Source organism: Pinus tabuliformis, chromosome 8, assembly GCF_031772625.1.
Source record: "Pinus tabuliformis cultivar Carrire ecotype Pingquan chromosome 8, CPIR1, whole genome shotgun sequence".
In the NCBI taxonomy this organism is placed as follows: Eukaryota; Viridiplantae; Streptophyta; class Pinopsida; order Pinales; family Pinaceae; genus Pinus; species Pinus tabuliformis.
The window spans coordinates 709,414,245-709,439,696 of NC_142294.1; the positions used below are offsets into that span (position 1 = coordinate 709,414,245).

General features: G+C 38.6%; 1 long non-coding RNA gene across 1 annotated transcript; it reads left to right on the forward strand.

The window, feature by feature from the left end:
- The first annotated feature begins 23,221 nt into the window (after positions 1-23,221).
- LOC149237579 (uncharacterized) lies at positions 23,222-24,643 on the forward strand. Its single transcript, XR_016246302.1, has 2 exons — positions 23,222-23,876; positions 24,218-24,643. It is a non-coding gene; the product is annotated as an uncharacterized LOC149237579 (long non-coding RNA).
- Positions 24,644-25,452: the final 809 nt, after the last annotated feature.

A 25,452-nucleotide genomic window follows, 5' to 3' on the forward strand; every position in this document is an offset into this window, starting at 1 on the left:
AAGAAACAGCACCAGAATGTACAGCAGCAGATGGTAGAAGGAATAGCCACAGAAGGAAAAACAACCAGAATGAACAACAACATAAGGAACAGCATCAAAAGGAACAACAAGTAGAAGGAATAGCAGGCCAAAGGAACAGCATCCGAAGGAACAACAGTTCAAAGGAACAACATCCGTAGGAACAATGGGCCGAAGGAATAGCAACATAAGGAACAGCACCCGAAGGAAGAGCAGGCCGAAGGAACAGCAGGCTGAAGGAACAGCAGGCCGAAGGAACAACAACCGAAGGAACAACAAGCAAATCAAACAATAGCAGAAGGAACGACAAACTTAAGGAACAAAAAAAAGAAAAACATAAGGAAAAGGTCGCAGAATTTGCTCTTAGAGATAAAATGTAAGACAGAAAACAAGAATAGCCAAAGAACTCATAGAACTTTTGAATTTAAGCTTAGGAGAAGGGACTACCATCAGCTCATTCTCATTGCTCGATTTTTAAAAGCTACTGTTGATTGTAATAGGATCTTGCTCCACTTTTGGCAATAAATACGTTAACCGTTCTTGGTAAAAAAAAAAGATCATGAAGGTTGGTAGTGTGACAAAAACGTTTAAAATTAGATCAATTGTGAGTATAAGATGGAGAATCTAAGAGAAAGTTCTAGTCTAGTTAAGACTGACATCCTTATGCTACCCTAACTTGAGTCAAAGGTCGGGGGTTTGGATAAAGTTGGAAGCAATTTTAGGAAACCTCTTAGCATCCATGTTGAATATCTTCTTCCTATACATAAGATACCTATTCATAACCACGCTTTCAATGGGGAAAAGGTTCACTTCAATTAAGAGGATAGGGTGGGGAGTATTTCCTTAATCTTGAGGTTGTAAGTTATAAATTGCTTTTGAATTTGTTCAATCTTCCTCCATAACTCTCTAGATATACTGCAACCTCAAATATCACATCCATATGAAATAACATGAGTGAAAAGAGTCTCAAAGGGGAGCTTCTTTTATACCAAATCCAAAGACCTGTTGTCTTACAATTATTTTCAAGCCCACAATAAGCTTTCCAAGATCCATTTATCCCTATCTCAATGCTATAATTCTAATTGAGCTTACTGTTGGGTTAAGAAAAAGGTATATTTTCTCCTCAGTAATTGCTTTATTTCGTATTTATCCTTACACTATTATCTCTATTTATGGATTGAAATAAAGGAAATAATAGTTAAAGTTGGATGAAAGAACTTGGTAACAAGTTAGATAAGTCTAGCACTGGAAACTGACTTTTTACTATCCTTGTGTGCAGAAGACGCGGATTGGCCAATAGTTGTTCACTTAACAGAGCAGCACCAGGCCGTAAAAGAGAAAGACAACGTCTAAGGCAAGAAAGGCAGCAAGAGACCAGGCAGACCAATACTATTTCATGACAGAATCAGATTATGTATTGCGAAATCCTCAGGATCCCCTGATCCTGAGGATTTGCTTTTATCTAGTTTACTCTTTTACTATTATATATAAGGCTGAAAGGCAAACGAAAAGAAGTTCAGACTTATGTAATCTATAATTATTCTTTTTGAGACATATAATATTGTTATCTCAGTGACGTTGTAATCTGGTTACTTATGTTAATGAAGAAAGGTTGTGTTTGATCTTCACTTATATTATGAGTATTCCTTAGCGGGGACTTCTGGCGACTTTGGGCCCGGTCAAGAGAAGTTCTATTGCTTTCTTGTGTTATAATCTTTCCATTTGAATCTTTATTGATTGTTAATGTTCAGTTAATATAATTTCGCTTATTATGAGGATTGACGATTCCAATTCATATTGTTGTTCATTTCGATTCATACAGAGTCGTCTGATGTATCTAAGTAATGCTTTGATTGGATTAGTTATATTAGTTTCAGTAGTAGATTGTTGTTCATTCTGAGTTATGTTATCGTAGATCTTAGAGATAGTATTAATTGATTTCCATAATCCGTTTACAAAGAACAGTTGTTGTTTAGAAATCATTTATCGTATTTACTTGCTCACTGTTCAATTCTCAGTTGTCGTTAAATTAGGAATTATTGTTCAATCGAGATTGTCATTTAATTAGGAATTATCATTCAATCGAGATTGTCATTTAATTAGGAATTGTCGTTCAATCGAGATTGCCGTTCAATTAGGATTTGTCGTTCAATTTTGGTTTGCTATAGATTAACATTGTTGTTCAGTTGTTACAGTTCTCTTTATTGATCGAGTTAGTTAGTTTTAATTATATTCGAAGGTTGACAAGCATGATTCTTTGCATTCGCATTCAGATTCATTTGATTTTGGGATAAGTTAGACATAATTGCAGAGTGTGTTGAGAGTTCTCTCAGAGTCATTTCTTCCTTAGTTACTTCTTTAAGAGTTGTGTGAATTGAGTTGAAGAGATAGTTATTAGTGATTGCAATGATTTACCATTAGCTAACCTCTGAATTCACTGCATAGATTGTGCTGACACTCTTGAGATAAAAATACTTACCTTGGGTTGACAATTAATGTAGGAATTAAGATTGCCTATAAAAATACATCTTAGTGCACCAACATTTTGGCGTCGTTGTCGGGGAGAGTGTTTCAAGTGATTTCCTTTTTATCTTGTTGTGAAAGAATTGGGTTTTAAAAATGGAAGGTAAGAACCTGCATACCTAGCAAGTAAAGTGTTTGCTTACCAGCCTGCTTTTCAGCAAAAGCTTAGAGGTTAAATAGGAATTGGTTTTTATGAATGACTAGGAATAGAAAGATAGAAAAAGAGTAGAACCCCCCACCTAAATTCACAAAACCCAAAGGATCGGTGAACCTTGGGAGATTGACCTTGATAGACAAAATTGTAAGAAAAGCAGAGTGTCAAGTGTCGGTAGGATTCCAAGCAATATCTGGAAAAATTTCTACTATTATCCCTCAAGCAGCAGGCTCACCATCTGTAGCTTACGCTGAGATTCAAAGCCAAGTTGGAGGATTAGAACAAAGTCTTCAAGCTACAATAAGTTTACATTCTGATCCTCTACAAGAGGGAAAATATTGTAACTTAAGGGAAGGAGAAGGAGAAACCAGTGGGACTACTAAGGCAGAACCACAGTTGTCTGAATAGGGATCTCCTGTGATCCCAAATCTAGGTAGTGTTGCAAAGCCAGCTTGGGTTGCTAATCCTCTGCTTACTCAAAAAGCACCCCCTAAAATCCCCGAAGGTTATTGGCACATCTTTGACCAAATGGCATATCAGCCACCTCAAGGTCAAACCTCGACATTAGAGTATCCCATAGTCAACCAAGTGGCCAATGCCCCCATGAAGGCTATTCATCTGTAGAGCATCCCAACTTTCCATGGGATGATCACAAAGGATCCTGATGCTTTCCTGTTTGAGTTTGATGTCCTTTGTAGAGGGTATGGCTACACCACTGACCCCCAAAAGCTAAAATTTCTCCCTTCCACTCTGAAAGAAGCAGCTTTAAGATGGTTCATGGGTTTGGGTGGGTGAACTATTAATTCTTGGGATGATATGAATCTAGGTTTTAACCCCGTACAAAAATTACCTGCATACAGATTCTAAAACGCATAAAATGAACAATGCAAGAGCATAACACATAAAACACATATACACAGAGATTTTCCCCTGGATCCCAAAACCGAGACTACCAGCTTGATTTTTCATTATGTTCCTTTCAATGTTACAATACATATTTATACATGCTGAAGCATCCAATACCATGGACCGAAAACCATCACGTCCAAAACCATGGACCGAAAACCATCGCGTCCAAAAAACATGTGTGAAAATCATGCACAAAACCATAGGTGGGTCCGCCCAACCTAACATAGGGTCCAAAACCAAAATTTTCTGGGGTTACGAGTACCCCTTAAACCCCCTGTGATCTCCCCCCTCTAACCCCCGGTTAACTACGTGGGCTAGTCGTGGAAAGAATATAACACAAACCAACATTCTCCCACTTGTTGTTTTTTTCCACAGGGGGCCACAAGAGAGCTTAATCATTTATCCAGCCCTACAACGCCCATTGTTTCTCTACACCAAGAGAACTTCTCAGAGCTCACAAATTTTGTCAATGCATCTGCAGTATTCTTCAAAGTGTCCACCTTTACTAGCAACACCTTTTTGTCTTCTATCATATCCCTCACAAAGTGATACTGAACATCAATGTACTTTGTCTTTGAATGGTATGCGGGGTTCTTTACCAAGAAAATTGCACTTTGGCTGTCACAGTCTATCCGTATAGCTCCCTATACTAACCCCATACTTGAACACAATCTCTGCAACCAAATTGCTTCCTTGCTTGTATGAGTGGCTACCATGTATTCTGCCTCTGTAGTTGATAATGCCACTACAGATTGTTTCTTACTCATCCAACTAACTGCACCTCCAAAAAGATTAAACACATACCCACTTGTAGATCTTCTCTGATCCAGATCTCCAGTCCAGTCTGCATCAACAAAGCCACGAATATGCAATACTCTGTCCAATCTTGGTCTTCCTTGGTAGCACAAACCATAATCACTAGTGCCACACAAATACCTGAAAACCCGCTTCACTGTTGTCCAATGCTCCTTTCCTGTTTTTGACATAAACCTACTCAATACTCCCACTGCATGTGCAATGTCTGGTCTAGTACAGACCACTGCATACATCAGGCTACCGACTGCACCTGCATATGGAACACGAGACATGTCCTCTTCCCCTTCTTGTGTCTTGGGACACTATTTAATAGATAACCTCACACCTATAGGAATAGGAACCTTCACCGGTTTACTATCTTGCATACTAAACCTCTACAGTATTGTCTCGACATACTTCCTCTGGTTTAACCAGAGCTTCCTCTTTTCCCGATCTCTTTTAATTTCCATGCCCAAAATATAGTTTGCAGCACCAAGATCTTTCATGTCTAATTTGGAGGACAATTGGGTCTTCAAATCCTGGATAATTTCTTTGTCATTTCCAACCAGCAACATATCATCCACATACAAGACTAGATAAAAAACACGGTCACCAATTACTTTAAAATACACACAGTGATATGCTTTGCTTCTGGTGAAGCCAAGTCCCCATATAAATGTATCAAATTTCTGATACCACATCCTTGGTGACTATTTTAACCCATACAGAGACTTCTTTAACTTGCATACCAGTTCTTTCTTACCCTTCACCGCAAAGCCTTCAGGTTGCTTCATGTAGATTTCCTCTTCCAGATCCCCGTGAAGAAATGTTGTCTTCACATCCATCTGTTCTACCTCAAAATCAAAAGCAGCATCAACAGATAAAAGTAATCTAATAGAAGTTACCTTGGCAACAGGAGAAAAAATATCACCAAAATCAATGCCCGACACCTGGGAATAACCTTTTGCTACCACTAGATTTTCTGCTCCACTTTGAGGAACCACAGAACTGTTGCACCCATCAATAACAATGCTACCTTGTAGCTTGTATAGAGTTTCAATCCGAACTCCCTGCATCAATACCAGTGCTCCCTGAACCATCTTGCAGGTATCCTTCTCGAACACTGTTTTTACACCTGCATCATCCAGCTTGCTTACAGAAATCAGATTTCTGGCTAATGCAGCAATATGTAGAACACCCGAAAGTGTTCTAACCCTTCCACCTTGCAGCTTCAACTTTACTTTTCCACGACCAATGATTCTAGCCTTCCTATCATCCCCAAAGAAGACATCACCACCATCATATTCCTCATACTCGCAGAACCACTCTCTATGGGGAGTGAAGTGAAAGGATGCACCTGAGTCAATCAATCATGCCTCATGATCTACATGTGTACTTGAAGAAGCCAAGTACACATCCCCACCTTCATTTGGGGTGGTTTTCGCCTCAACAGAAGGAGCATCATTAGATCCCTTTCCTTTGTCAGGAGCTTTAGATTTACAATCCCTTTTGAAGTGGCCTTCTTGTCCGCATTTCCAACACCACCTTTACAAGTTTTCCTGGAGATTTAGATCTCCCACTCGATGACTTATTTTTGTTTTTGTTCTAGGACCATCCTCGTACATACAAGGCATCACCATTCTAGCTCTCCATATTTTTCCGTCTCATATCCTCCGTCAGCAAGGCTGAGACTATTTCATCAAACTGCAAGGTAGTTGCATTGCTACCGATTGCAATAACCAGACTATCCCACAAATCTGGTAGAGAACACAACAAACTGATGCACTTATCTTCATCTAAAATTTTAATATCAACAGATGCTAACTGACTTACCACAGTATTAAATGCGTTCAGATGCTCTGTCACCGAGTCTCTGTCTTTCATCCTTAGGTTATACAGCTTTTTTCGTAGGAACAGTTTATTCACCAGAGACTTAGATTGGTACAAAGTCCCTAACTTGTCCCACAAAGCCTTCGTTGTAGCTTCACATGATACATTCAGCAATACTGAATCTGAGACACACAATCGTATTGTGCTCTTTGCCTTCCGATCCAACTTCTTCCATTCTTCATCGGACACTCCCGTTGGTTTAGTACCTGGATCTACCGCGATCCACTGATCTTTATCCACCAATAGATCCTCCATCTTGAGTTTCCACAGCTCAAAACTTTGACCATTAAATTTCTCGATCTCTATCTTTCCACTGCTCGCCATCTTCTTTCACCACTAGAATCGATCTCGCAGATCTCCCACTGAACAGGGTCTACCACAGGCCCGAGCGAAACCCCTCAGCAACAAAGGTGTCCCCTTGAAGCCAAAACTACTCCGATACCAAATGTAGGTTTTAACCTCGTACAGAAATTACCTGCATACGAATTCTAAAACACAGAAAATAAACAATGCGAGAGCATAACACATAAAACACATATACACAGAGATTTTCCCCTGGATCCCAAAACCAGGACTACCAGCTTGATTTTCCATTATGTTCCTTTCAATGTTACAATACATATTTATACATGCCGAAGCATCCAATACCATGGACCAAAAACCATCACGTCCAAAACCATGGACTGAAAACCATCGCGTCCAAAAAACATGTGCGAAAATCATGCACAAAACCATAGGTGGGTCCGCCCAACCTAACATAGGGTCGAAAACCAAAATTTTTTGGGGCGTTGCCCCAGACCCCATAAAGTGGGGTTACAGGTACCCCTTAAACCCCCTGTGACCTCCCCCCTCTAACCCCCGATTAACTACGTGGGCTAGTTGTGGAAAGAATATAACACAACCCAACAATGAAAATCTCCTTCCTCAAAAGATACTAGGACTTTTGTAAGACTAGGGAACTGAAAGATGAAAATTTTAAGGTGACTGCAAAAGATAATGAAACACTAGAAGAATATGTAGAACGATTTAATTATAATTTGCAGAGGTCTCCACACACTGCCTTACCGAAAGAAGTCCCAAGAGTTATCTTAATTAAAGGAATGAAAGAGGAATGGGTAGAAACTCTAAATTTAATGGGAAAATGAGATATTTCTCAGGAAGATTATGATGAAATCATTCACTTGTGTATCAGGTGTTCGCGAGGAAGCACACATACAGGAATAGGAAGCTGAGATCCCATGAGCAGGGGAATCAAACCACACAGTGGAGGCGTAACACAGATGGAAATCGGTAAGCTCCTGGAAGATTTTAAGACAGACATCCTGGGCACTCTCACAACACAGTTGGACATCTTAAAGGCTAAACAAAAACAAGCCTTAGCATAACAAAACTTGGCCATCTTATGTCCACATTGTCGAAAGAAGCACAGCCAATGAGAATGCCCATTATACATGGTGTAGACATGCGCTATCTGTATTAAAGAGCACGCCACTGAACAATGTCCATCATTTCCAAGGCTAAAAGTAGTATTCAAGGAAGCAAAAGAAGAAACAGAGCTAGTATATTAGATGAACCAGCATCGACAGTGGCAGGCTAAACCTACAGGTATGTCACAAGACACATCCCAGTTCTTTCCTTCTTCACAGTTTAATCAGCAACAGAACCTTGGGGCAGCATGGCAGGGCCAATCACCCTACCCAAATTGGAAAACCCAACCATTCCCCATGACATCCTGGCCAACACAATATTTTCCGGTAATGGCTGGCCAAATTCTCCTTTTGCTTATGTTTGGCAGGGCAATCCCTATCAATCCCAGTGGCCTGCCTCCACCTCTCAAAATCTAAATTGGTCTACAAATTGGCAGCGGCCTCTGAGGATATCTAACGCACCTATGTGGACAAGTCCCCAGCCTCAACCTGCACTATCAGCTTCGTATATATTACAGCAAAATCCCCAACCTCTTCTGCGGCCTCAATTGTCATCTCAACCGAATCCGAATCCTAATAACAGACAAGTCTAGTTGGTGCAGATTATTGAAAGCTCAGATTATGAGATTGAGCATAAATAATGTAATGAAATCAGATTGAGGTCAGGACGTAACATCACCCCTGAGGAAAACATGGATCAACCTTCAATCGAAATTGAAACCCCACATGTACATATACCACCACCTGTAATTAATATTGAACTAAAAGAAGGAGAAGAGACAGATCAGCATGAAGACCCTGAAAAACTTACAGTTACTTCTCCCCCGTTCCCCGAAAGGTTAATGATACCCAAACCTATTGTTTATCCAAATTTTGATCTTGTAGGGGAACTAAAAAATCTTTGTATTAAAATACCTCTCCTCCAGGCCATTCAAGACATACCCATCTATGCTAAAACAATTAAAGAGCTATGTGTAAAGAAGCCTGCGAGGAAAGAAAAAACCTCACCCACCATTCACATTGTAGGGACCTTATCTGATTTACTCTTGGGAGGGGAAACTCCAATAAAGTATGAAGATCCTGGAAATCCCATAGTGACAGTTTAGATATATGGTCGCTATTTTCCCAATACTCTAGTTGATATGGGTGAAACCATTAATATTTTAACAGCAGAAACATGTCAAGCACTTGGTATTACAGCCCTGGAACCAACCACCACTTTATTAGAACTTGTCGATCGTTTGGTGGTAAGGCTAGAAGGAACCTTACAGGATATTACAGTTTCTGTTGATTCGTGGGAATATCCAATAGATTTTCTTGTCATAAACCCAAAGAGTCGATTGGATGGGCACCCTCTAATTCTGTGCTGACCTTGGCTTGCAATAGCTAATGCTTATATTGGCTGCCAAGAAGACAACATGACTATTGCAAAGGGGGATGCTGTAAAGAATCTTGTGTTGTATCCTCCTGCCAAGCCAAGTTTGCCCATTGTAAAAATATGTAAACAACCACCAACATACCTGGAGGAAAGCATCCGTTCACCACTCATAGTAGCAGAGGCACTGGAATTTAAAGATCAGACTGAAGATGACGTTATCAATAATTTTATAAATCAGCCTGCTAATGTGAGCAATGTAAAGTTTCAAATGCTGAAAGCAATCCTGGATAATGAAGCCATGGAGGATCCTCTAAAGGATACCGATGATCAGCATATTCAGACAACTATTGTTCATAACAGCAAACCTGTTGAGATCGAACCCAACAAAATTCTAAATATTAATGATGGTTTGTGTAGAAATTCCCATTGTAGATCACCTGATAATGCAATTTACTAAAGCAAAATACTAGATCTACTTCTACAATCAAACTTTGCGAAAGCTTAATCCATTTGAGCTAGATCAATCAGAACACATATAACAGAGAAGAAGAAATCATACATATGAAACACAGAAGAATACTCTGGGGAAAGCCTCAACTAAAAACCCCGATCTTTGTATTATCATACAAGTGGAAATATGTCCGGATTACACAAAGCTTTAGCTCACAAGCTATCCAGCTCTCAGTACAATCCCTCTTCTGCTCATATACGGTCAAAGGCTTCTAACAAACATTCTCCTCTGCCCTCCAAGCCTCCTATTTCCTTGCGTAGTTTCTCCTGGGGTCCAATGTTGCCACCTGTGTGAATTGACCTCTCACACTGCTCACTAAACTTAGAAGTAACTGTGCAATCCTAAAGGAGATAATTCCTTCTACATGGATGAGTTTCCTATATAGGAAAATTCCTCCAACTGATAGTACATTGTCCCTTCCTCTGATCTCAACTGGGTCTCTGACTAAACTAACATGCATGAGTTATTTATGAGAGAATATTCAGTTATCTGAAGTGCAGCAGTTACATGCATACATGCATTAACTAATTGAACTCACAATTAGTTCAACAAACTATTTGAACTAATCTAACTGGACTTAACTCAGTTAACTGAGCTAACTAATTACAACTCAAAGTACAGCTCATCCTGATATCCTTTAATCAAGGGATAACTTCCTCAATCAATGGAGAAACTGTTGCATGTCTTCACATAGACTTCATGTTTGATTTCTTACAACTAATTAACTCAAGATGAATTAATTAATTATTTTACAAATAGCTACTAAGATCAAATTCGAATTTTACTTCTCAATTTTAGTTCAGGGACTAACAAAAATTGGAATCTATCCCGAAATACTATTTATAGCAATGCTATTTTTAGCATTTCCATTTTTCATTCCTTGTTGCTATGTCCAACACTGGTACCTAAAATGCTATTTTTAGCATTTCTTGTTGCTATTTTCAACAGTCTTGATAGCGATTAGTAGCAAAAGCTCATATAGGTCCTGCAAAAATATAAAGGGGCTTTTGCATGGGATTATCCTGATATGAAAGGAATAGACCCACAGCTATGTACACACCACATCTATACTGAGAAGGATGCTCAACCCATCCGGAAACTTCAATGGAGATTGAATCCACATCTCAAGGACGTTGTGAAAGAAGAGTTATAGAAGATGTTGGATGTAAACTTTATTTATCCTATCTCAAATAGTAAATGGGTCTCTCCATTGGTGGTCGTCCCTAAGAAAAATGGGAAGTGGCGTATATGTGTAGACTACCAGGGGTTGAACAAGGTGACACAGAAAGATCATTTCCCCCTCCCATTCATCGATTAGGTTCTTGATACTTTGGCAGTGAAGCAGTTCTTTTCGTTCTTCGACAGTTTCAGCGGCTACAATCAGATTTAGATCGCCCCTGAAGACCAGGACAAAACAACCTTCACCTGTCCCTAGGGTACATTCGCGTATAGAGTATTACCATTTGGATTGTGTAATGCCCCAACTACATTCCAGAGGGTTATACTCAACATCTTTGTTGATTTAATAAATGAAGGACTTGAGGTGTATATGGATGATTTTACTCCATATGGGGATGACTTTGACCAAGCATTGCAAACATTAGAAAAAGTATTAGAACGATGCATTGCTACCAGGTTATGTTTAAGAAATGTCAAGTGCCACATGATGATGACCGAGGGTGTAATCTTGGGACACTATATCTCTGCAACAGGAATACAGGTAGACCCAGCAAAAATTTAGGTAATTCTTTTACTGCCTACCCCCTGCACTCAGACAGAGGTACGTAGCTTCCTAGGATATGCAAGCTATTATCGTAGGTTTATTAAAAACTTTTCACAAATTGTTGCGCCTCTATATGCTTTGACTGGAAATGTTGATTTCAGTTGGTTTGACAAATGTGACACAACTTTTACAGGTTTAAAGAAACTAGTCTCAACAGCACCAGTATTACGTGGACCAAACTGGGAGTTTCCTTTTCACATATCCATGGACGCATCAGATGTAGCTATAGGCGTTGTCCTTGGCCAGGAGGAGGACAAGAAACCTTATGCTATATATTATATTAGCAAAATTATCAATTCTGCAGAACTTAATTATCCAATGACAAAAAATAATTATTAGTTGTTATCTATGCAATAAATAAATTTAGACACTATATAACTAGCTACCTAGTCTTTCTGTACACTGATCACTCTACCATTCGATATCTAGCTAATAAACCTATCACAAATGGTCAAGTAACATAATGGCTATTGCTTTTGCAGGAGTTCGATATTACTATCAAGGATCGTCCGGGGAAGGAAAATCCGGTTGCTGACTTTCTATCACGAATCCTGAAGGTGAATGATCCACTGGCGATAGACGACCAATTTCTAGATGAACATCTATTTGTCATGGCAGTCAAGACGCCATGGTATGCAGATGTGGCAAATTATCTGGCAGTCGAGAAGCTACCTAGGCATTTGATAGCAAGAGAAAGGAAGTTGATCGTTTATCGCAACGCCCGATTCTCTTGGATAGGCAGATATCTTTTTCACATAGGGGCGACATGTGTACACACAAATGCATCCGCGAGGATGAGATTTATGACATCTTGAAGGCTTGCCATGATGAGCCTTGCGGTGGACATTTGGCAGATCAAAGGACAGGGCATAAGGTATTACAGATGGGCTATTATTCGCCCATTATTTTTAAGGATGCTAAGAAATATGCCCAAGATTGTGATAGTTGTCAAAGGATGGTCAGACCTGGCCAATTTGATGAAATGCCTCTGCAACCCCAACTAGTCATAAAACCCTTCGAGAGGTGGGCATTAGACATCGTTGGCCCATTCCATCCGCCATCCAATCAGAAGGCCTACATACTGGCTGCCACGAATTATGTGACGAAATGGGTGGAAACAGTAGATTTACCAAGAGCCATGGAGGAAGTTGTGATTAACTTCCTTTTTGGACTGTTTGTGCGATATGGGCTATCGCAATAAGTGATCACAGATGGGGGAGGGAAATTCACAGGACATAAGATTACTGCCACTCTTAGGAATCATCATATTATGCACAGGATCACTTCCTTATATCACCCATAGGTGAACGGGCAGGTTGAAAGCACCAATAAGGTCATTGAAGCGATTCTGACCAAGACAGTCTCAACACACCGGCAAGACTGGGGTGCTAGACTACCAGAGGCCTTGTGGGCCTATTCGCATGACTTGGAGGAATACTACTGGATACTCTTCATACCATCTCGTGTTTGATAAAGAACATATTTTTCCGATCGAATTCAAAATAAAGACTCTAAGGATGACCCAAGAAGTAGGGATGGATCTGACAGAAGCCCAGACCAAGCGACTCCAACAGATTAACGAACTAGACGAGGCTCGACTGCTTGCTTTGCAATGTTCTGCAATTATTCAGCAACAAAGGGAACAATGGCATGACAACCTTATCAAGAAGAAAACATTTCAAAAAGCAGATTGGGCATTGCTTTACGACTCCTTCCAATATTTCCCACGCAAGTTGCAAACAAAATGGCTCGGACCTTATGAGATTCAAGAAGTGCATAACAATGGTACTCTTACCTTGACTACCATTGATGGATCTGGCCATTCTTTTAAGGTGAACGGACACCGAGTACGCCTCTATCACAAACCACTCACCAAGGAGTCTTTCTGCGAGCAAGTACGCGAGGACCCCTCCATGCAAATCTTAGCTGCAGGAAGTGATGACCCAACAAATTTTCTTTCAAAAAAATGAGATTTTGATAGAAATTGTAAATAATGTATATAATATTTTTGATTGGTTGCAATTAAGAATAGACATTACCATGTAAATATGAGAATTTTTATTGCTTTGTGTGCTTGATAAGTGTTATTCAATCGATTGAATGGTTGTTGTTCAATCAATTGAACAACACTTTCGTATTTTTGTTTTTGTTGTTCAAACGATTGAATGATTGTTGTTCAATTGATTGAACAACACTTTCACATTTTGATTTTGCTGTTCAAACGATTGAATGATTGTTATTCAATCGATTGAACAACACTTTCATATATATATTTTTTTTTTTGTTGTTCAAAGGATGGAACGATTGTTGTTCAATCGATTGAACAACACTTTCGTATTTTTTTGTTTTTGTCGTTCAAATGATTGAACAATTGTTGTTCAATTGATTGAACCACACTTTTACATTTTGATTTTTGTTGTTCAAACGATTGAATGATTGTTGTTCAATCGATTGAACAACACTTTTGTTTGTGAATTTTGCTGTTCAAACGATTGAACGATTGCTATTCAATCGATTGAACATCACTTTTGTTTGTAATTTTTGTTGTTCAAACGATTGAACATCACTTTTGTTTGTAATTTTTGTTGTTCAAACGATTGAACGATTGTTGTTAAATTGATTTAACAGCACTTTTGTTTGCGATTTTTTCCGTTCAATCGATTGAATAATCCTTTTTGTCTCTTTAATAGAATAAAATCGTGAATTTTTCTTAACAGTCATGATGCCATCTCTTTTTTTTTTCTCCTTTGTATTGTACATAAACACCATTTGAATGGATTTGTGCTTGATATAAGAAAAATAGTAATGACAATACCATTATGACCCATGAAGCCTTTTAATGGTTATCTTTATTCAAAAGTTGATACGATGTATCTTTATAATCACTGACTAAACATCTCTTCTTTAGACACATCACAAAATGATTCACTATTTTCAAACCATGTTGGCTTATGTTTTATGCTGTCCCCTGGATAAATCTCATTGACATGATGATATGGGGATAAGAGTAAACTTTCATTGGCATCTTCTTACCTCTTACACCATCCCTGACTCTCAAGGAGCAAATGAGCCTCCCTCTTTTTAACAAGTAAAAATTCCAATAGAAAAATGGACATATTGAGATGTGAAAATGAATCAAACATTTTCTTAAAAAAGGATAAGGGGTCTCATCACGAGCCAGTCTACCATGATCATAAGGATCTAACAAGTGACATTCCAATTTGGCTACCAAACCAAGGTAATGACCTTCTTAATGCTTAAGATTATCAGAAGGGCAGGGGGTCTCATCACGAGCCAGCCTGATCACTTTGTTATATCCTGGTGAATGGCACTATGGTCATTTGGTCACCATGCCAACATAGTGGTTGCTTTATGACAAGAAAAAGAAGAACCATCTACATTCTAAAAGGAGGACTCTGGCTCATTTGTGGAGTTAAAAAGCAACCCTGTCGAGGCTATGAATGCCTGTTGGCAACAGCGACTTTGCTTATGGTATTGAGGTATCATCTTACACTGCCAAATGTTCTCTAAGCTCTTATCACCTATGGATTTGTTTCTAAAGGGAATTTTCCATTTGAATAGCACTCTTACAAGCTGATCTGCATGGTAACTTATATCATATATTCATTATATTCTAAATTGTCCAATCATTTTACGACCGTCATTAATATATACTGTTGATTATTCCTTTGTCATTAATACCACTTATGGTGAAAATATTTTGACATAATGCATTAAAATCTCTGTTTTAATTTCTTTTCGGCCATTTCACATCCGATGACGTGTATTGCTTTAATTGCTTTACCGATTAACACGCTGTTTTTGGGATTGGTTGTCGGCATTTATGTATTGTTAATGCTTTCGCTTGCTTTTCACATGCTGAAAGGACATGGACACCCTTTTCTCATCAGAGGGGGGATGGCTTGTGTACGCACGACATGTGTGACAGTTATGGATAATTGTGTGATAATCATTTGAATTAACTTTCGGGGAAGGACTGCATGATGATTATGAATGAGTAATAATTAGCAAGTATTTCTGATTGGGGAAAGGACGACAACCATTATGGCTGGCATGCAGACTCATGATCCTGCATTAAGTGTGGTTGATGGGACCAATGACTTGACTAAATATGATATTAATTCCCAAAACATCGCCATTTCTCTGTTAATTGATGTAATGTTCTCTACTACTGTTCTGAATTGTGGAAGTATAAAACAATTGCATACAAGCGAACCAGTTATAGGTACAGCAGGCATGGGCGGAAGAGCTATTCGGAATGAATCACCAGTGCTTATGGTATCGGATCAAGCTTGTGTAATTCTCGAGTGCACAAGATGGCTGCAATATCTGAATAGGTTGCAGGATTTTCATGAGGAGCTGACGTTGGAATTTCTGCAGAATTTGCAGAATGGCAGCACCACAGTCAGAGGCAGAAGTATAACAGTTTCTGAAGCGGTCATAGCCGAAGTCACTGGACTTCCGGCTGAAGGAACCAAATGGAGAGAAAAACATGTCCTTCTCCACAATACGATTGAAGAATTCCAGGATCTAGGAGAACAATTGGTGAGAACAAGAAAAGGGATCCATCCTTCAGTGTTAAGGCAGCCATGGCAAGAATTGGCCATCATCGTGCAAAGGTACATTACCTGTGACGGTCGACACGATGTGGTAAAGCCCTGCCAACTGAAACTTCTAGCCATTTTAAAAGAGAAAATTTCAGTTAATTTGTCGTTTTATTTGAATTCTCTATTACATGATGTCGCCTGTCGAGTTAGGACAGCTAAGGACCCACACAAAGTAATCAGTCATCATCGATTGATTAAATTAATTATTATGAATGGATTGGCCCAACAGCAGTTAACCTGGGATAATGTTGTAAATCCTACTTTGGCTCCACCCCCAGAAAACATAGTAACAGAGCAACAAGGGCCAAGAACCCCAAGTCTGAGAAGGACACTGAAAAGAAAGAATTCCTCTGTGCCCCTGAACCTAGCAAAACGTAGGCGCTCTGTGCGAGTGAGAGCCCAGCGACGTATCCCAATTCAAACAAATGAGGTTGGACCATCCCACACACCACTTGCAAGTCCGCAAAATTCCCCTTTGCAAGACTATGAGGAGGAAGTGGCCAAGGTATTGGAAAACATGGGAATATTTAGAGAAGGTAAAGAACAATCCGGGAATGCTGAAGAACAGAATTTCACCCCCAACCAGTCTATCCCTGCTAACAACCCTGGTCATGAGCAAACCCTGCCATTCACTGATTCCATGGAAGAATAGAGGGAACCAATTCCTTCTGTGGAAAAACCCCTTGAAGCGGAGGTACATGAAGAAGAAGTCACTAGAGGAGGAAATCAGACAACAGACACTGGTCCAATGGACCCCCCAGCTGAAGAAAACCCTGTAGATGAAACCCTGGGAGATGAAAATCAACCAGGTAATACTATTTTTTCTAAGTCCCCTGAGGACAAGGCCTACCCAGAAGAAAACCTGGAGAATGACAATTGTTCAGGAGACACCATTGTATTGGGATCTCCTGAAAGAGAAATCCATGATAAAGAGGAGCTAGAAGGTGAAGCTCCATTGGGAGATACAGTTCCAGATGGAACCCTCCCTGATGCTGACACATTACCACCTGTACAGGAACCAGAGGACAATGCAGTTAACCCATCACCGATTGGAAGTCCCAGGATAAAGAAGTCCTACAGGGACAGGCTTAGAAAAGTTCTTAAGAAGTATAGGAAATAGAAGCGAATAATTGGGCAGCTAAGGCAGTGGTTAAAGGAGGCCATTAGAGCCAAGAATTTGAAAGTAGAAAAAGAGACCATAGGCACACAAACAGAACATTGTTCTGCAAATTATGTTGAGACCCAAACTGAGGATCTTTTGGCCCATCTAAAGGAAACTCAGACAGAGCCATGTCTTGTAGAAGACACTGAAATGCAAACCGAGGACCCCTGTGTTTTCTCACGAGAGACCCAAACGGACCACCCTACCATGGATACTGTTGTTCAAACAGATGCTAAAGAGGACATTCCGATTGATCATTGCATGATTCAAGAGCCAGTTGAAGCTGTTGTTCAGACCGATCCCATGGCGACCCAGGAAGGAGAAACCCAAACAGAAGATACACCTACTTATATTCCCCTAATCAGGGAGGCATTTATTAGCAGACTGCAAAATGAACTATTGAAGGTTCAACAGGAATTAGCCTAGTACAAGGAGGAGGTAGTGCCCCCGAGGATACATCAAGAATTAAAGAAAAAGTTTGAGGCACTAACCATAACTGAGGATGAGACCTTTGCTCAGTACAGGGTTGAACAAAAAAGGTTGAGAAAGCACAGGAGAAATTACAGAAGGCTAAAGAGCAGCTAGAAACCGTCTGCTCTCTTTATTCAAACACCTTATCATGTAGAGCCCCTGCTACAAATTATGCCTTTTTCCTCCTGGAAGGGTTCCTCCTACTGAAAATCAAAGCTGCTAAGATTGGCAAGCCTATGGAAATCAAAACCACCCTAGACTTTGTCAAATGCTTTAGAGAACAAGACGAGAAGGTGCAACACCTCCTCTGTGAACTTTATATGCACAATTTATTTCTAGGAGACGGCAGGGACATCAACCCTGTCCCCTTTATAGGGGATGTACAACTCCAGGAATTTCTCTCTTCCGCTATTAATCAGCTCAAGTGGGCCAAGGCCCACAATACTTTTAGGAGGCATGAAGAAGGAATTGACCTATGGGTTAGAGGGCAACCAACCAAACCCCTGCAGCTCTTGAGTAAACACAAGCAATTCATGAAGCGAGACGGTGTTATAGGCCAACTAGGGCCATTTCATACAGATGTTATACAAGATGGAAAGGAGTACTTCCAAGAGATTAAGGAGGAAGCCTTTTCTGCAGCTAGACAAAGGTGGGAAGCCTCTAGCATTACTGTTAGAAATCAAGAACCATTTGGATATCGAAACTTTAAAGCCGCCTCCTCTCATTTCTATAAATACAGTAACATGATTTTGACTATGGGACTTGAATGGATAGGATGTCTGTATATGACTCCAATCATATGGTATCCTCCAGATAAGTATCGATGTGATTACACCTTGAAGGATCAAGATGTTACCCAGGATTTTGCTATATTAAAGAAGAAAAATGGCTTTAGACATTATAAGGAGGAGGTATATCCTGCCTACTCCCCAACTCAGCTACACATCAACTATTTAATTGCACAAGGACATGCAACAAGGTAATATGGGGAGTATGTTGGGTCAAGAAAAAGGTATATTTTCTCCTTAGTAATTGCTTTACTTTGTATTTATCGTTACACGATTATCTATGTTTATGGATTGAAATAAAGGAAATAACAGTTAAAGTTGGATGAAAGAACTTGGTAACAAATTAGATAAATATAGCACATGAAACTGACTTTTTACTATCCTTGTGTACAGAAGACGCGGATTGGTCAATAGTCGTTCACTTGACAGAGCAGCACTAGGCTGTAAAAGGGAAAGACAACATCTGAGGCAGGCAAGGCAGCGAGAGACCAGGCAGACCAATACTATTTCATGATAGAATCAGATTATGTATTGCGAAATCCTCAAGATCCCCTGATCCTGAGGATTCGCTTTTATCTAGTTTACTCTTTTACTATTATATATAAGGCTGAAAGGCAAACGAAAAGAAGTTCAGACTTATGTAATCTATAATTATTATTTTTGAGACATATAATATTGTTATCTCAGTGACACTGTAATCTGGTTACTTATGTTAATGAAGAAAGACTGTGTTTTGTCTTCACTTATATTCTAAGTATTCCTTAGCGGAGACTTCTAGAGACTCTAGGCCCGGTCAAGAGAAGTTCTACTGCTTTCTTGTGTTATAATAGTTCCATTTGAATCTTTATTGATTGTTAATGTTCAATTAATATCATTTCGCGGATTGTGAGGATTGACGATTCCAATTCATTCTGTTGTTCATTTCAATTCATACTTAGTCATGTGATGTATTTGAGTAATGCTTTGATTGGATTGGTTATATTAGTTTCAGTAGTAGATTGTTGTTCATTCTGAGTTATGTTATCGTAGATCTTAGAGATAGTATTAATTGATTTCCATAATCCACTTACAGAGAAAAGTTGTTGTTTAGAAATCATTTATCGTATTTTCTTGCTTGCTGTTCAATTCTCAGTTGCCGTTCAACTAGGAATTTTCGTTTAATCGAGATTGTCGTTCAATTAGGAATTGTCGTTCAATCAAGATTGCCGTTCAATTAGGATTTGTTGTTCAATTCTAATTTTTTATAGATTAACATTGTTTTTTAGTTGTTACAGTTATCTTTCTTGATCGAGTGAGTTCGTTTTAATTCTATTTGAAGGTTGCCAAGCATGATTCTTTGCATTCACATTCAGATTCATTTGATTTTGGGATAAGTTAGACATAATTGCAGAGTGTGTTGAGAGTTCTCTCACATTCATTTCTTCCTTAGTTATTTCTTTAAGAGTTGTGTGAATTGAGTTGAAGAGATAGTTATTAGTGATTGCAACGATTTACCATTAGTTAACCTCTGAATTCATTGCATAGATTATGTTGACACTCTTGAAATAAAAAGAGTTATCTTGGGTTGACAATTAATGTAGGAATTAAGATTGCCTGTAAAAAAACATCTTAGTGCACCAACACTTATGATGCATGTCGATTCCCAAATATCTGTATGAAGGATGTTCCTCCAAGGAGTTATTGTCATAAATGAAAATATCATAGGTGATATTTTTGGATTTAATTATCATGACTTTAGTTTTGTCGTTATTTATGGTCATATTCATCTTGGAGCAAAAATCATAGAGGATTTTGAGTTACTTGTCAAGTTCATAATAGTTCCTTGCGAAAAGAACAATATCATCATTATAAAGGAGAAGAGTTATGACCATACCAGCGAGTGTGGGGCTAACACAACTTGTATCTTCCAAACACGCTTCTAGCTTATCAATCTATATGCCAAAAAGAGTAGGGGATAAAGGACACCCTTGATTGACTCCAATATTGCATTTAATTTCCTTTGACCAACCCTTAGTGGTCCTAAGATTGGCAATAAAATTCTCGTACAACCTTGTCACAACAACCCTCAACTCGACAAGAACCATTATCTCTTTTAGCTTCTTCTATAGCTTTGTTTTAGGAATGGTGTCAAAAAAAAAATTAAATTCAACAAAATAATAGAAGAGATTAGTTTTATTATTACGACATTCCTCTAGAATTATCCTAAGAGTAACAAGATGGGCCATAGTTAAATGATATCTCTTATACCCAAGTTTGCGTTTAACTCTTTTACCATAGCTTTCAAACCAAAGGCTAACCTTTTTTTTCCCAAACAAGCTCGTACAACTTGGCTAAAATGTGGCTAATCACAATGTTTATGTAATTAGAAGGAATGTTTTTATCCCCACTTTTAAATATAAGCACAATATTTCTCTAAGTCCAAGGCTTAGGGAAGCCTTTCTTCACGACTAAATTAAAGAGCTTGTGTGCACAATATTTCTCTATGTAACACCCCTCCCTTGCGTGTAAAACTTTGCAAACCTACGCTGAGAAAATCTAGGTCTGATGTATAATATTAAAAGTAAATACTTTATGAAATAAATTAATTAATTAATCACTTGGAAAAGTGAGACACCAAGAGATGAGATTCTTGCCAAATCCCATTGGTGAATGGGAAAGGATAATTCTTTCATGATAAAGCTTTTAGATTCAATTCTTGTGTGGAGTCATCAAAGAGTTTTATTGATTGCATGCTATGAATAATTCCTTTCTCCAAATCGTAAATTGTGCTTAAGGGTTGATCTAACATACAAGTCTTATAGATGGATCTAAGAGTCCACATCATGCATCCAATAAAGCATAGAAAGAGTATGTGGTATGATAGTTTATTACTTTTGGTGTCGCTCAATTCTTAAGAATATGAGTATAGTTGCATGAATAATAATGATCATATAATGACGAAATAATTATACTCGTGACAACAGTTAAACCTTAACTATAAACGAAGAAAATTTGATAGAATGAGAGCCTAGTAGTTAAATATCAGAGTAGGCTTGGGGGTATGTTACAAATGGTATCAGAGCGTTAAGTTCAAAAATTTTGGCCTATGGGCCAATCCACCCCTATCAGATATGATGGGTTGTAGGTTTTGTTCCAATGAGTTTTAGAGTAATGTCTTAAGGCATTAAAACTCATAATCGTTGTAATTAAATGTTAAAATAATTTGTTGGAGGGGCATGGTGAAGCAATAACATATATATATATATATATATATATATATATATATTGAAATCAAAGGTAAATTGGGGTTGTGTAAAATGATGGATTTTGGTATGGTTAAAGGTTGATATTTTAGTAAGAAGTGAAAGCTTTATTGCTTCTCAAAGCATGTAGCTAATTGTGTTTTCAAATTGCATAAAGGGATTAATTAAAAACTGAAGAAGTTCGTCCCTTTGACCAAACTTTCATCCTTTATATGTACACAACACCACAAGTCGAGTAAGTGCGTGAGGAATGAAGCCAACAAATAACCTTTGTGCTCCATGTGTCATATAAGCTGCTTGGTTAACATGAAAGACTGCGCTCATTATTAAAATTGATTCTCATAAATTCATGTCTGTGGAGACCGATGGATACGGGCTGGGGAAAATACTAGAGTTAGTGAAACCACTGCTATCATAACATACAACCAACTCTATCCCAACAAGAATTGTAATCCACAGTCGACATACAACCTGCTTATATGAATGTAAGAAAAAACTAGTTAGTTATGTACGTCTCTCATAGCGATTATCGAGAGTGCCTTAAACAAATCTTTCATGCCATGTCTCAGTGAGAAGACCACTGTTGTAGATAAGAGTTATTTTTTCATCAATATTGAAACGTTCCAGAGCAATAATTCGTGCTACAAACAATACAATTCAATATTTTATTGAATTCTTCTCTCGCAAGAGAATCCCTTCAGTATGGCAAAGAATGGATGAAGAAAAATGGTGGACAACCTCGTGGCTTCAATTATGATGTTGCTCTACAAATTCCTCGAACAAATCCAACAGTCATATGCTCAACGAACTACACAAATTCCCCAAAATTTGCTCAACCATCTCAACGTTTTGCTTAATTGGCATGAAATTTGTTTGACTTATATCAAGACTGCCACAAAAGATCGGCTCAAAATCGACTCACGGGTTAGAGGATTCTCTTTTTGCGTGGTAGTTAGTGTTAGTTTCAAGATTTAGATGGATTGCCTTCTTTGTAAAAGTGTTACATCTTACCAAAACAGGAGGAAAGAAGGTATACGAAGACGGAACAAAAGGGAGATGTATAAGAGCTAAGTGGGTTGGTTGAATGCTATACGTAATCCATGAATTAAGTGGAAGAATGGTAAGATTGGAAAACTATGTTAAAATTATAAAATAAACATGATACCAATGCAAATTTTAAATTGACTTTTGTCATGTCCAGTCTTCATTATAAATAGAATTCACCTATTTATATGTTCTAGGTTCACATTTAGAGCCCAACAAATGGCCCTTAAGAGCAAATGCTCTGGCGTTGGTTTTGACAAGGCTTACCGCTCGGAGCCAATGAAGAAGAGGGTGTTTTTTTTTTAAATTAAAAACATCAACACCTTTAAAGCACAACATCACTTTCTTATTCCAGAGAAAATCACCTGAGGGACAAGTGTTTTCCTTGCAATCCAAGGCCGCTTTTCTATCCACTGATCTAGAAGTGCATTAGGTGCGGTGACCTGCTGTGATGTCATTTTCCAAAACAACTAATTGCTACGAAATCCTCTAAGGATGCATGCAATAGGATAACTCTTATCCTTACATGTGCATGGATAGTGCTTATCCCTAGCCGTAGATGTTTATCCTTATCTTCAAACCATCTTGAGATATAAGCCATAACAACAGTGATAATATGAACATAGGTATATGACTCATGCCTGGATTGGCTGCAACCTTGGTCTTGCCAAGACTGCGTACAGGAAGTAATGGTTAATCATGGCACCCTTAGAGCATCACTGACTAAGGATGGCACATGATAATGTTGATAGACTGGTTTGATGGCGGCCATCTTTAGAAGAAACAAGAAGAGTCAAAAGCGTTTCATGCAATAGGACACGACACCTAATGAACAAGGCACTCGCCTCTGGAGCAGGAGGTTGTGGTTTCGAATTCCACTGTGATTGTGTACGGTTCTATGATTACAATTGAAATTGAAAAGTTGAGGTTTATCCCCGGTTTTCATACCATTACTGTAGTCAAACATGATTTATTCAATGGAGGCTTCGAAATTGGTGTTCCTTTCGAAACCATAGATGAAAAAGAAAACTTTTGTGTTTTGACTAGCCAGTGCATAGCCATGGATCGAACGCCGACATCGAACCCTAGCTATGTCGATATGAGGTCTGTGTTGTGATTCACACTCGAATCTTGACAGGGAATCTAACTCCAGGCAAGCATTCCTTCTTGACGGGTTCTTGCTTATACAATGCCATTTATTCGTGTTGTTACCTTCTGTATGGTTTTTATGACAACTTAAAAATAATTTATAAACAAAAACCCATGAATATAGTGGAGGAACCAACGGATCTTTCGGAACTCCCGCCAGCCCCTTCACTCTATTTTGATATCTATCTCGGGCTCCATGCCTTCATCGGATTAGCTCCTTTCTAATCAAGCTGCTTTTCACCTGATAATGATCTTTTTGTTCCTGTTTTTATGCGGCCTTCAGGGTCCTACTCATGTTTATGCTGCGGCCTGATCTTTTTGTTCCTGTTTTTTTGCGGCCTTCAGGGTCCTACTCATGTATATTCTTTACACAAATCAGGACTCATACATGGTTATCGATCTGGCAGTATCACCACTCTGATATGAACAATGATGACACAGGTTTATGCAGCGGCCTCCGGGGTCCTTCATCTGCAATTTTCTCGGTCCTCCTCATGGGGACTCAAATGTTTTTAAATTTCTCCTGTCTATTTGGAAAATGTCTCCACTGAGACACCTGTAATACTGATCTTTATATAAACTTAATATAATCTATTTTGATTTTTTCTTCTGAAAAAAAAAAGCCTTAAATCATAGGGCAAGAGAAGTTGAGCAGTCATATAATCAAAATTTTCGATTTATTTTGTTTAAAATTGGTAAAATTGGTGTTGTAGAGCGCAGTGACAACAAAGGGATTAGATTTTAACGAAAAGTGCCCATTAAATCTGGTAAGATTTTTCCAGGGATTATTCATGACCAGGTTCATAGTTGCATGTTTTAATATGTGCACCGGTCCAAGCATTCATGGTTTGGTGGATATATATTAGTGGCATATATATATATATGAATAGTTTTTTTCTTTTTTTTGAGAGGATGACTCGCACTTTCATTTGGAGTCCTCGCCTTCAGAATGAACCCAAGCCTTACTCTGTGCATGCTCTAGTTAGTTGAACCGATAGAACCCACGCGCTCACTCCTTAACACCATAGTTTATGTTATGGTTTTTCTCAGCTTGCATAATTTGTGAAAGCTTGCAGGTGAATCTGCATCTGCTTCTAGAGGAATGGTATCTACATAAATCAATCCCTTCCTCGCTCATTCCATTCATAGTTTAGAACCTTAGCAGCAAGCAAATAGTAATAGTCAATTTTCCATAACAGATTCTTTTATAAGGTGGGCATTCTTACTTCTTCATCAACCTATGTATTGACCTATTAGAGGAATCCGAGCAAGAGCAAGGAGGATGCACATGTTTTATTTTGTCAATATGTAATCATATCGACATATATACCACAGTTTGCTTAAGGATAAGGACACTGTTTTGAATTATTATGCATAATTATTTTTAAGCAGACAATACAAGACTAAATGACATGAGGACACTTGGTGTGAAATAAAACTGCACATAAGAGTGTGTACCAGTTATATAAGTTATTTTGTTCCATGCATAAAACAAAGGAATGTGAAGAATTATCTTGTGAAGGGCAAAATTTACAATATAATCGAAAGGGATACTCGAGAGATGATTACATGCCTATGCT